Genomic DNA, 12,624 nt, shown 5'->3' on the forward strand with positions numbered 1-12,624 from the left:
ATAAACTGCATTTTGGACAAAATATGAACTAATGGGGTTGAATTTAGGCCCTCAACTTTGCCTCAAAAGTCAGACCATGGCTTTATAACAAAGAGGTATTTAGCGGTGTCATTGGAGCATTTAGCTTCCTGAAGTTCACATATGATTAGAAGTTAAATATCTAAAAATCCATTTATTTGCTTAATAACACTGCCAAATTGAACCCGTCTGTGGTTTCTGCATTATAAAGCCACTAAAGGACTCTTTTGAGGTCCTGTGTATGTGATTACTAACTTAATAGGTTTCAACCAGCACCACTCAAATCAAATCATCATTCCTCATGGATTGTGCACCTAGTAGAGCCGTGCCCTGTGTCAGACACCAGGGGATGAGCTGGTTCTTGTATTTTCCTTTATGATCATGCTGATCACGTTGTAGTTTAATTATTTGAGCGCAGGGCTCACCCCCACTCCCTAGGGCCTGATGGAACCTCTGCCTATGTGTATTCAGGGGCCCACAGCATGGATCCCATGGTAGGGTGAGCCCTTTCTACATGCAATGGCTAATATTGACTGAGTTTTTTAAGACGCACTGGGTCCCATTCTAAGGCTTGGTATTTGAAAAACTTCCTGAAATCCTCCAACAACCTAACAAGGCAAGTGCTGTCATAGTCCCCATTTTACAGATGAAAAAACAGAGGTACACATCTAGAAGGCCTTAGATATTAGGCCCCTGGCCAAGTGGGGGACTAGTAAGGGACATGGTTGGTTTTCACATTGAGGCATCTGTCCAAAAAGCTTGGATTCCCAACCCCATACTCCTCTGCCTCTCTCCGTGTGCCACTCTCTGGCAGAATGCTCCTCAAGAAGGAGCTCGTTCCTCAAGGAAATGATAGCCTGGCTGAGCTGATGAGCTTAATGGTACCCATGCGGATAATGAAGGAGCATGTGTGATTAGGACCCAAAGGTAAGGGACAGATAGTAAGTGCTGTCAGCATCTAAGATGACGGTTTTCAATGTCTGTTAGCCCGCTAGTCAGGGCAAGCTTCCTGAAGAAACCCGGACTCTTTTTGAGATTTGGAGGATGTAACAGCCTTGGGTGGGTGGCAAGCAAGTGGGGGTTATTTCTGCTGTGGGGTGTGGGGTGGGTAAGAAGGAGGGAACAGAGTTCATCCTGGCAGGACAGGCCAGCCTGGCAAGGGAATGGTAGGATAGGTTGTCCACATATACGGGGGCCTGGAAGCCAGGCTGAGAAACAGAAATACTACACAAAGACAGTACATGATTGTATGGCTCAGAAAATCAACTCCTTCCGGTTTGTTTGACCAGCTGGGAAATGATAAGTGTTCATAGGAAGGACTCTGCTATTTCAGCATGTGAGAGAGCCACAATGGACCCCTCCCTCTGCCGTGTGCAGCAGGTGCCATGTCCTGTCCCAGTTTTCATGGAGTGCAAGAGCCTGATGTCAGCGGAGTCTCCAGATAAGGAGGACATGAGCACTGTGTTTGGCAGGGGCTGCTGTCCAAGTTTACCTGGCTGGCCGTCTTGGATACCAGAGACTGCATCAATGCACACATCTCTTGGATTAAGAGTTCAGCCTCCCATGTTCAGATTCCCAGGATCTTGGCTAAGTTCACTGATTCTTCCTCCATCTCCCCACCAAAAGCTTTGAGCCAATCTCAGCATCTCTCATAAAATCTGGTCCAAAAAGTGTATGTGTTCTGAAAGGCTCACATTGATGTACAGCTAATAATGAGATAGCACATCATAAAACAGTCATCAAGGATTCAACCAGAGGAGCACCACACTCTTGGGAAAAGATACCCACATTTGGAATCCCACTTGAGATACTCATATTGTGCTGAATTCTTTCTGCCAGATTGGGGCCCAGAGCACTGTAGATTTTCAAAACCAGCTCTTCCTCCCAGGGGCTCCCAGTGATCTGTGCCTAGGATTTGAACTGGTACATTCCATCACATGGATCGGACTGGAGACTGTTGACATTTTAGGTGGAAATTGTTTTAGATTGTAGTCTAGTTTTAGACTGTAGTCTTTCATATTTTAGAGGGTAACGTTCTTTTTTATTTTTTTTAAGATTTTATATATTCATTTAAGACAAAGAGAAAGATACAGAGAGAGAGAGAGAGCACAAGCAGGAGGGAGAGGGAGAGGCAGACTCCCCAGTGAGCTGGGAGCCTGACATAGGGCCTGATCCTACAGAAATCATGACCTGAGTCGAAGGCAGACGCTTAACCAAGTGAGCCACCCAGGTGTTCCGATGGTAATGTTTTTTTTTTTTTTTTTTAAGATTTTATTTATTTAACAGAGAGAGAGAGAGAGAGATCACAAGTAGGCAGGGAGGCAGGCAGAGAGAGAGGGGGTAGCAGGCTCCATGCTGAGCCGAGAGCCCATTGCAAGGCTCCATCCTAGGACCCTGAGACCATGACCTGAGCCGAAGGCAGAAGCTTAACCTACTGAGCCACCCAGGTGCCCCAATGGTAGTGTTTTTAATGCATCCTATCAAAATATTTTTACAAGATAGGAGGATGTATATTTTTCTGCCTTAAAATAAAAGAATTTAGTACTAGAAGGGATGCCTTTGCCTCAAAGAGTCCATCCCTTTTCATTCGACAAACAACGAACCCTTAAACCCACACAAGCTGAGTGAAAACAGGCGTTACACCACGATCTCCTGACTTGTACTCCTGTGCTTTCATAGCTCCCTGTGCTCTTTCCTGATTTATTTTTGAGGTCGTTCAGATGATTAAGGCTAATTAGAGAGAGTTCTCGTTGGTATGGATAATTAGCAGAGAGGTACCAGCTTTGAGTCAGAAATCCTAGGCTGCAATCCAAGCCCTTACTACCTGAAAGACCTAAAGTAAATCATTTTACTTTTCTGATCCTCAATTTCCTCATCTGTAAAATGTGTATATTAACAGTACCTGGTGCCCTGGGCTATTAGAGCATCAGAGAAGACAGTACATGGGAACTTGTTTAATGGATCATAAAGCACTCTGCAAATCAAGTTGTAAAAAAGGATGAAAATGTGATTTTAAAATGTGATAATGCTTATATTGACACAGTTTATATTTGTGTATAATTTCTCTCCTCCCACTACCCCCTAAAATAAAACAAAAAAATTAAAAAAACAGACAAACAAGAAATTGGTTTTAGAGAAGACTGCATTCCTGCCAAATTTTTATTCTAAATTGAGTGCTCTTGGAAGGTTACAAGGCACAAGAAATGGCACATCCCAAATCATTCCTGTTGAAATACATCAGCATGCTAACAGCAGTTTCTACAGGGTAGTAGAAAGGTGAGAAATCCTTTCTTTCTCTTCTGAAGATTCCTTTCTATTTTCTCAATTATTGATAATAAAAACGTATTAGTCTCATAATTAAGCGAAAAGCATTTAAACATAAACCTGGTGGTGCCCTTGTAAAGGTCCCTATTTGATAATGATACCAATTGCTTCCATTTATCCATTGTTTACCATGTGGCGTGTCCTCCTTGACGTATTGCTTTATGAAATTTTTAAGAAGTCCTGCTGCATGGTAAGTATTATGGTTCCCTTTGTAGATGATAACCTGAGTGGGATTCAACCACTCTGCGATTTTTAAATCTGATCTCAGCAAGATTAAAACCCTTGCCAAGATTGTACAGCATACTCCACGGAATCTGATTCCAGATCCCCTGATCCGGAGAGGTGACACAGGCTGTGATCAAGCCTTGGTGTTGAACCTCCGTGCTCCCTCTAAATAACGTGGTTATAGCAGATTGCTGAACTCAGTGTGGCAGAGCACACCGAGGCCTGGCTTCTTTTGGGTCAGAAGAAGTTCGTTCTGGGTCTGATTCTGGAGGTTTGGAGTTGAAGGTTGAATCTCACACGGACCCCTTTTTCTCTCTGAAGCCTGTGCCTTTTTATCATTAAATGAAGAGCTTGGATTAAATAAATGGCTTTCAAACTAGTTTTAGCTGTAGAGCTAACCCACTTCTTCTTTTCAAGTGAAATTTTCATTGCCTGATCCTGGACTGAGGGTCTCCTTGGCTGTTAAGATTCAGAAGAGGAAACTCTGCTGGGGGTTAGGGGGACAATTGGGGTGCGTGGGGCTCACCCTGTAGGCCTCACCATCACTGAGGAGGGATTGTGTTTTGCGGGTTCCACACTTCACCGATTAAAGCAAGAAACTTAGCTCTTTACCTTCATTTCCACTAAAAACAACAGCAACAACTGTCCCGGGAGTCTTTGGGTTTGTAGAAGAATTTGCTCCTTGTTTTGGGAAGATGAAGGTATTTACAAAGACACAGTTTAAGTTTCCTATTTGATATTCATGCCGCTGATAGCTTTTTGTCTTTTTTTAATACTTGGAGTTCAGTCTCTGGTCATGCTGTCCCTTCTCCCCTCTCTCATTCCCTCACGTCCTCCCTTGTCCCCCTTGCCATCTCTGAGGATCCTAGATTCCCACTTCTCACACACAGGAGATTAGCTCTCTCTTTGTGGCCTTCTAGACCCCAGCGCACACAGGCTCACTTTCCTTTCCAAGTAGCAAATCCTGTACTTTTCCTGAATAAAATATCCATCTTGAGGAGTTTATGTGACAGGTGTTGACAATATCTTTTTTTTTTTTTAAACAATGCATCCTTTGGCACTTCTGCATAAAATTAATATGTAGTGATGCTTTCTGCTTGAAGCTGCAGAGGAAGGCCCAACACCTGGCTTTCTGAGGCACCTAGCACTCAGATGAGCACAGCGGGAAAACCACTGGCATTTAAGTTGGAATCCTCTAAGAAGTATTCCCTTCTCTGCCTCTTCCCAAAGACAGCTGGCCACTTTCTCCTCCAAGCAGAGGTCAGGCAGAACATCTAAAGCGTATTTGCATCTCTCAAGGCGAATATCTGTCTCACTGGCTAGATTGTTAGAAAAGAGGCCATATTCGGGTTGATCTCTGTGCCCCAGACAAGAGTCCATGGTTGTGGGTACCCCTCAGTAACACATTACCCACTAGAAGGAGGTGAGCTAAAAGAGACCATACAGACCAGAAAGAAAAAGCAAAGCCTCAGCACTGTGCTTGGGGTAGGGAAGGGGGGCAGGAGCTGTGAACAGGATCTTGTTCTCTGCCCTCCATTAGGAGTGTGAAATCTGTAGTGTACAGTTGTGTGTGGTGGTGGGAAGAAGCTCTACTTGAAAGCCTCATTTGTACACTTTCTATCATCAGCCCAGTTGGCCATTTTACTTAGATCATTTCGTGAAAGACCATGTTTGGATTAGTGTTGGGCATCAGTAAATGGCAGTTCTTTATCCGTTCTGAAAGGCTGAAATGGCTCACCGAGGTATCAGTGCAGCTGTTGTAGAACGTGTAATGGCATTAGGCGCTGAGTTGGAGGGAAATCTGATGCCAGACGTTTCTGGCAGCGGCTGTAGTTCTCGTGATGTTCCCGGTGAGAAGGCTATCATTAGCAGCAGTGCTGGGGGCAAGTGAGGCCCGTCAGTGGGTGATTTGTTGGGGTAGAATCCTGGGTTTCAACACAAGGAGGGAGGGAGGAGGAGTTTTACTCTTGAGTCACGATCATTAGAGATCATTCTTGAAATTTCACTTCAATAACTGGGAGTGAAGTGTTCAAAACCCAAAGAGATTTTTTCCGTAATGTATATGTTTTACGTAGCCTCTTCTTCCTTCCCTCCCTCCCTTCTTTCCTCGCTCGCTCCCTCTTTCCTTCCTGATCAGATGATGTAAACCAAAGAGAACTTACTACAGTACTTTACCTTCACTGGGTTTTGAGGGGCATAATGTCTTTCAACTCTCATAGTCTGATTTTTTTTTTTTTCTTTTTGTAGACAGGTAAGTTTGGTCCTTTTATGTGCATCACTGTCCTATTTCTTTTTGTAATGAACTGGCAGATGAGGAGAACTACTGTGATTATATCTCTGGGTAAGTTACCAAGCTCTCTAAGAATCAATAGGAAATCTTCACATTTTTCAATCAGATGCCCAAACTAGTTCTTTCTCTCTTTCCTTTTCTCTAATCTCCCTGTTCAGAAAAAGAGGATAACTAAGTCAGAGCACAGTTCTGGAGAAGCATGGCTAATTTTTATGGATGGCCATTCCAAAGGAAACTTTTTAATTAAATGGCAGACTAAGACTGGCTGTAAGTCAAGTGCTGATATGTACAGAAATGTAAAGATGTGGAATCCTATGGAATAGCCTGTGATGCTTACCCATTACAGGTCAGAGACTCCTCTAATTATTCCTACCTCTAAAGGTTTTTAACAGAGTGACATGCTACATACACATTTGTGAGGCTCAAATGTGCATATCCTTGAGCATCAGATACAGTTCCCATGGAGCAGTGGGCAAAACTATCTTCTCTGTGGAAGATGTACCATTGCAAAGGATATTGATCAGACACTCTGTTACACACTCATTCATTTCTGCTATCCACAAACATTTCTTAAGCATCTTCATTAAGGTTTTATTCTCTATAAATAATAACACCCTTCCTTGCCTCATGTTTAGAACCATTTCAAAGACAGATGCACAGTCAGAAAGATACAGATCAAATATCAACTTTATTACTGATTAAGCTGATTGAAGCAATGGTCATATAGACCTGTTAACATAATCAGCACTCTCTGAGTAAACTTATTACTGAACTTGTTTACCAAGCTTTCAGCACAGAAGAGAGAGAACGTGACTTCCTAAAGGCATGCTGACTCCTTCTGAAACACCCCCATGATCATCTGCCAAGCTTGCAGTATGAGTCAAAGTTCTCCAGAGAAACAGGACCAACAGGATGTATATATGTAGATAAAGAGATTGTCATAAGGCATTAGCTCATGACAATTATGGAGTTTGAGAAGACCTAAGATAGAGAGTTGGTGAGCAGGAGCCCAAGGAAAGTGTATCTAGTATGAGATGTGTATCTAGTATGAGAGCTGACAGACCCGAGACCCCAAAACAACCAACATTTCAGAAGGAGCACGAAGGCTGGAAAGGCCCAGTGCTCCAACTCAAATAGTCAGATAGGGGTTCTTTTTATCTTCAGCCTTTTTGTTTTATTCAGTTCTTCAACTGACAGGATGAGGCCCACCACATTAGGATGGGCAATCTAATTTACTCAGTCTAGAGACTCAAACGCTAATCTCACCCAGAAACACCCTCCCAGAGGCCCAGGATAATGTTTGACCAAATGTCTGGGCACCTATGGCTCGCTTCCTTCATGTCGACACATAATATTGCCCATTACACTTGCCAACTAGAGAAGCTATTTCCCCTTCTTCCAGGGAGGCATGAGCAAGGACGAGCCGTGAGTGAGGAACCAGACAGAAGCCTGCAGTGCTATACTCATGGACATCTCTCCCCAGGGGAAACTGATGTGTGGAGAAGCAGAGGGTTTCTCCCAATAGCAGACAGTAGGTTAGACAACAGCAAAGCAAAAAACGAATATGAAAGAGTCCCTGAAACCAAAAATCACACGAATGGAATAGAGACCTTAAAATATGTGCTTGATACAACATAGTGAAAGCTAAGAGATGAAGGCATGCACAAAAAGGCATAGCATTGAGAAATGAAATTTGCCTCCTGTGAAAGGCTAATGTTTCTTACAGGATATCATTTGATCCAATAAGCAAACATTGCGTCTTCCACATACTATGCTCCAACTGGATTTTACACATATCCGTGAACATGTGTGGGTCATGGGCAGTGTAAATCCTTCTATAAGACCACCAGGTGCAGTGACCAGGATGGGATTAAAGCAATTATCCAAATGGTGGCTTCTCAAAGGGGCAGAGATACTAGTATGTTAGCATGGAAGATAGTAATGGAAAATCCCCTGGTTGTCATCACTGTTATCCCCTAATTATTACTTAGTTAGCTCTGGATTCCTCTGACACTGGGTTTTCCTAGCTTGGGAATGATCTGAATTTTTTGCTGCTCTTCCTGTTGGTCTGCTGCCAGAAGGAGGCCAAGAGGAATTACAGTCAATGAAATGCCAACCAGTTGATTTAGTGAGTCTGACACATTGCAGTCTCATGGGAGCCATCTAAGAGCTGAGGTTGAAGGATCTGGATTCAAATCCCGGTTCCACTCTTCTTGGGTCTGTGACCTTGGGCATGGGTTTAAATCTGTGTGACACTTTGTAAAATGAGGATGTTATAAAAGGATACTTTATAAACTTACATGAGGGTGAAATGAGTTAATACATGTGGTCGAGCTCTGGAAAATATGGTGTTATACAGTATCAGTTACTATCTGATGAGATAGTTGGAGGAGTGGCAAGTTGAAAAAAATGGAAAAAAGATTCCATGAATCTTTTCCTTCTTCCTTTCTCCTACTGCCCTATCTTCTTCCCCAATTCTGAATTCTGTCCTTCCATTAGTACACGATCATATCCACTGCCTCAAAGAAATACACATCAAATGGTGACCCAGGGTTGTGGAGTAAGTACTTTGTTTATAGGAGTCCTCTCAGCCTCATGGGCTTTAGAGGCTAATTCTTAAGCCAACACTGTTGAACCCATTAGGCTCCATTTACTCTGTGTGAGGCTTCATCTCAGCGAAGATAATACTGCTGCTCTAGTCAGGCCTCTGCAAAGATTACATCAACTCCAGGTGAGCTCTGGGTTTCTGGCTTTCTGTTTCCCTTGTGGGGAAAACAAACAAACAAACAAACAACAATAACAATTAAAAAAAACAGCCCAGTCATATGAGAGAAAGGTAAGAACAGGTAATATCTCACCTAAGTGAAAAATAAGACTGCCAGAAACTTCAAGCACCTAGGCTATCATAGGGCACCCAGAAAAAAGCATCCCTTTTTAGGCCTACCTTCATCCCTCCCCCTCCCCAAATCAAAACCACATCAAATGGAAGAATAATCCCCCTGATTATAAAGGGGGAGAAAGAAAAACTTAAAAAAAATCAAAGAATTTGATAGAAAGAGTTATAAAAATTCAATAGAACAAGGGCATTTCAAATAGAGAAGTACATATCTCACATATGTATATAAAAACTACAGGATTTTAGCCTCAGAGAGATTTCAGGAGTCACCTGGTTAACACATATATCAAATCATTATGTTGTACACTTTGAACTCACAGATTGTTAAAGTTATATTTTAACAGAACTGGAAAAAAATGTAAAAATAATTCCATTCAATTTACTGTATCTAAAATGTTGCAAGTACTGTGCGTGTGAGCATTGGGGAGACAACGATATAAAGATGTGGGTTCTGCTTTCACAGAAATGCACACACATCCCTTATGATGTAATGGGGCTGTGTGAGATTTATAGCAGGAATAAAGAACAGCAGTTTTGGAGAGCACTGAGAGGTGAAGGCTCACAGATGTTAGAAGTTTCAGGAGTCAGGGCACCTGGGTGGCTCAGTTGGCTAGGCATCTGCCTTCTGCTTAGATCGTGATCCCAGGGTCCTGAGATGGGGCTCGCTGCTCAGTGGGGAGCCTGCTTCTCTCTCTGACCCTCCCCCGATTCATGCTTGCTCTCTCTCTTCCTCAAATAAATAAATAAAATCTTTTCTTTTCTTCTTCTTCTTTTTTTTTTTTTTTAAAGAAGTTTCTTGAGTCACGGAAAAGTGACAGGGACACAAATATTCAGCAGGGTGTTGGAGAGTGAGTGAGGGTCTGCACAACCATTCAAGACAAGAGGGAGAGAAACCTCAAGGAAAAAAAAGAACCTACATGATCTAAGGGGAGAAATGACAACCAGAAGGTGCAACCAGAAAATGACTAACTTTATTTACCTGTGGAAGGCAATTAAAACTGAGGCTCGGAAGGGAAGCTAGACCTTTAAATCATTTGGGGTTTAACAAGCAGCATTCGAGGGAAGTTAAGAACGTGACCACCTGGGTTCAAATTCTAGCTCTGCCACCTACTGGCTGTGAGGCTTGTGGAGGTTGCATGACCTCTCTCTACTTCCACATCTGAAAAATGAAGATGATGATGTCAAGTCTCCATGTCATAGAATATTGTAAAGATCAGATAATACATGTAAAGTACTTAGAACAGTAGCTGGCACGTAGTAGGTCCTCAACAATCATTATTATAAGCTTATTGCTATGAATTGAATTGTGTGTGATCCCCACTTCATATGTTCACCTTACTCCTAAAGCGACTATATTTGGAGAGAGGGCTTTCAGGAGGTAATTAAGGTTAAGGCAGCTCCTAGTGTGCGATCCCAGCTCAATAGGATTTGTGGCCTCATGGAAGAGAAAGAGAGGGCTGTTGCTTGGTGTCCATGCGCTCCGAGGAAAGCTGTCCATCCGCTAGCCAGGAAGAGGGCTCTAACCAGACCCCTAAATGTGCTGGCTTCCTGACTGCAGCCTGGCAGACTCCAGAACTTGGAGAAATACATTTCTGTTGTTCAAGCTATCCAGTTTTGCGATGGCAGCCAGAGCTAACTACCACCCTTATAGACTAGTGTTTGCAAACTCAAATGACTATAGAGTGACACAGGGAGTACAATTACCCTACACAGAGTGACATCCAGGTTGAGAGGCAGTGACAACTAGCACTTGAATTGAATCAATTGATGGTTGTAGTATGAGAAACGACCTAGCATTCCATAACCATCAGATGTTTCAGAGAAAATATTGTGTTTTATTTGTTGGGAGGTGGGAAGTTCTCAATTTTAAAAGGTAGACCAAAATACTGTGAAGCCATCAAGACCTGGCCCACAGGCCACTAAGCTGCTCCACTGAAAATGCCTGAGACCAGTGCTTGGAAAACTGGTCTGAGGAGAGGAGAGGACAGTGACTGGGAGACCACTTGGGAAGAGGTAGAAATGCCAATATGAGAGATGGAAAGGGGCTGAGATTTCCAGCTGGACATAAATTTAGACTCCATTTTAGCTCTGGAACCTTTAGCTAATATCAGAATCTTTCAGAGACTTAGGTTTTTCAACAGAAAACTGGTAATGCAAATATACCAGTATTTTATGGTTCTTGGAGAAATGAATGGCAAGTGTTCACAGAGTGCCCAGTGAGTACTTGAAATGTTAGTTCCTTCTCTTCTCTCAGTTGGTAGGTAAGAGCCTGACCAGAGGAAATGGTGGTAGAATGAAGAGGAGACTATGAAGGCATTGCGAGTATAGAATGATTAGGATTTATTTGGATGAGGAAGACTTCAGAGTTGATGACATTTGAGAGGGAAGGGATGATGAAGTTGATCACTCTGTTTCACAGGAGGGAAGAGATTAATTTTCTGTGTTTTAGATTGAACCTGAAAAGCCTATGGAATATTTGGGTTCAAAAGTCCTACTGGTGTGCAAATAAATGTTATGAGGACAGTAGTGAGGGGCAGAGATAGAGTTTGGGGTCCTATCACCTAATTGGGAATAGTTGAGGTCATGGGGTGGTTGGGATTTTTTAAAGACATCAAGTAGTATGAGAAGAGAAATAGGCCCAGGAAGGTCCAGAATGGTACGAGGAGAGAGAGTGATGGAAGAAAAGCCAACTGGGCGTAGAGAGGAAGAACAGGCAGAGGGATGCCCACAAGACAAAGCCCAAGTAGAGGGAAGAAACATTTTAAGAAAGAAGAGATTGTTTTAGAAATATCAAGTAGAATGAAAAGAAAAAAGAAAAGCCTCTGTGTTTGCAATTCAAAGTTTACCAGTGACTTTACAAGAACAATATGATGAGAAATGAAGCTCCGATAGTACACCAACTTAAAAAAATCAGTGTTGGTGACACCCTGCCCACCATTTTATCTCCGCTTTTCTAATAGTGTTGATGCCAACCCACCAAGGAAACATTAAATTATGTTCAGAACAAAGAAGGTATATTTACAATTAGGATGAGATAGTTCTAGAAAATATGTTGTAAATTATGCCTGATTTTCTTGAAGTGAGAATGATATAGAGAGGAGGATTGTGCTCTTGACACAGGGCCTTGTGCCCAACATTTTATAGTCATGAACACAAACTCCATATTGAATTAATTAATTATAAATGATAACCATGTATAATATAAAGCCTCTTCAAGTATACATAATTAAACAGGGTAATACAAAAACCAATCACATAAATTATATTTAATGTGAGGGAATAGCATAAATATTAAACAAAGTTATTATTTTATTTCCTGACATTTTTTCTCATTGGCAAGTAGATAGGAATTTCATTACCATAGAATCAGAGGAAATCTTTTGGAAAATTTCACAGACATTTTTGAGAAGACATTGGGGGCTATTGGGGCCACTTGATGCCTCTGTGAAGAGTTGATGGACTATAATTCTGCTAGAGAGCAGAAATGCTTTTACTTATAAGGGTTTCCAGAAAGTGTTGTAGGCCAAGATGTTACCTCTTCTGCTATCATCAAGAATAAAGGCTTTCTGCTTTCTTAATCTGCCATCTCCTCAGGGTTAGCACCCTCTATCCCTAAACTGAAATTTTACCCAGAATTTGGACTTTGAACCACATATAAACCACTTATTTATTTAGTTATTTAGTTATTTGAGTGGGAGAGAAAGAGAGAGAAAGGATGAGCAGGGGGAGGGGAAAAGAGAGAGGGAGAGAGAGAGAATCTCAAGCAGACTCCACACTGAGTGTGAACCCCTATGTGGGGTTAAATCTCTTGACCCCGAGATCATGGCCTGATCTAAAATCAAGAGTCAGATGCTCACTGAGAGTCAGAGCC

This window comes from Mustela nivalis (assembly GCF_964662115.1).
Source record: "Mustela nivalis genome assembly, chromosome: 10".
NCBI classification, from domain to species: Eukaryota; Metazoa; Chordata; class Mammalia; order Carnivora; family Mustelidae; genus Mustela; species Mustela nivalis.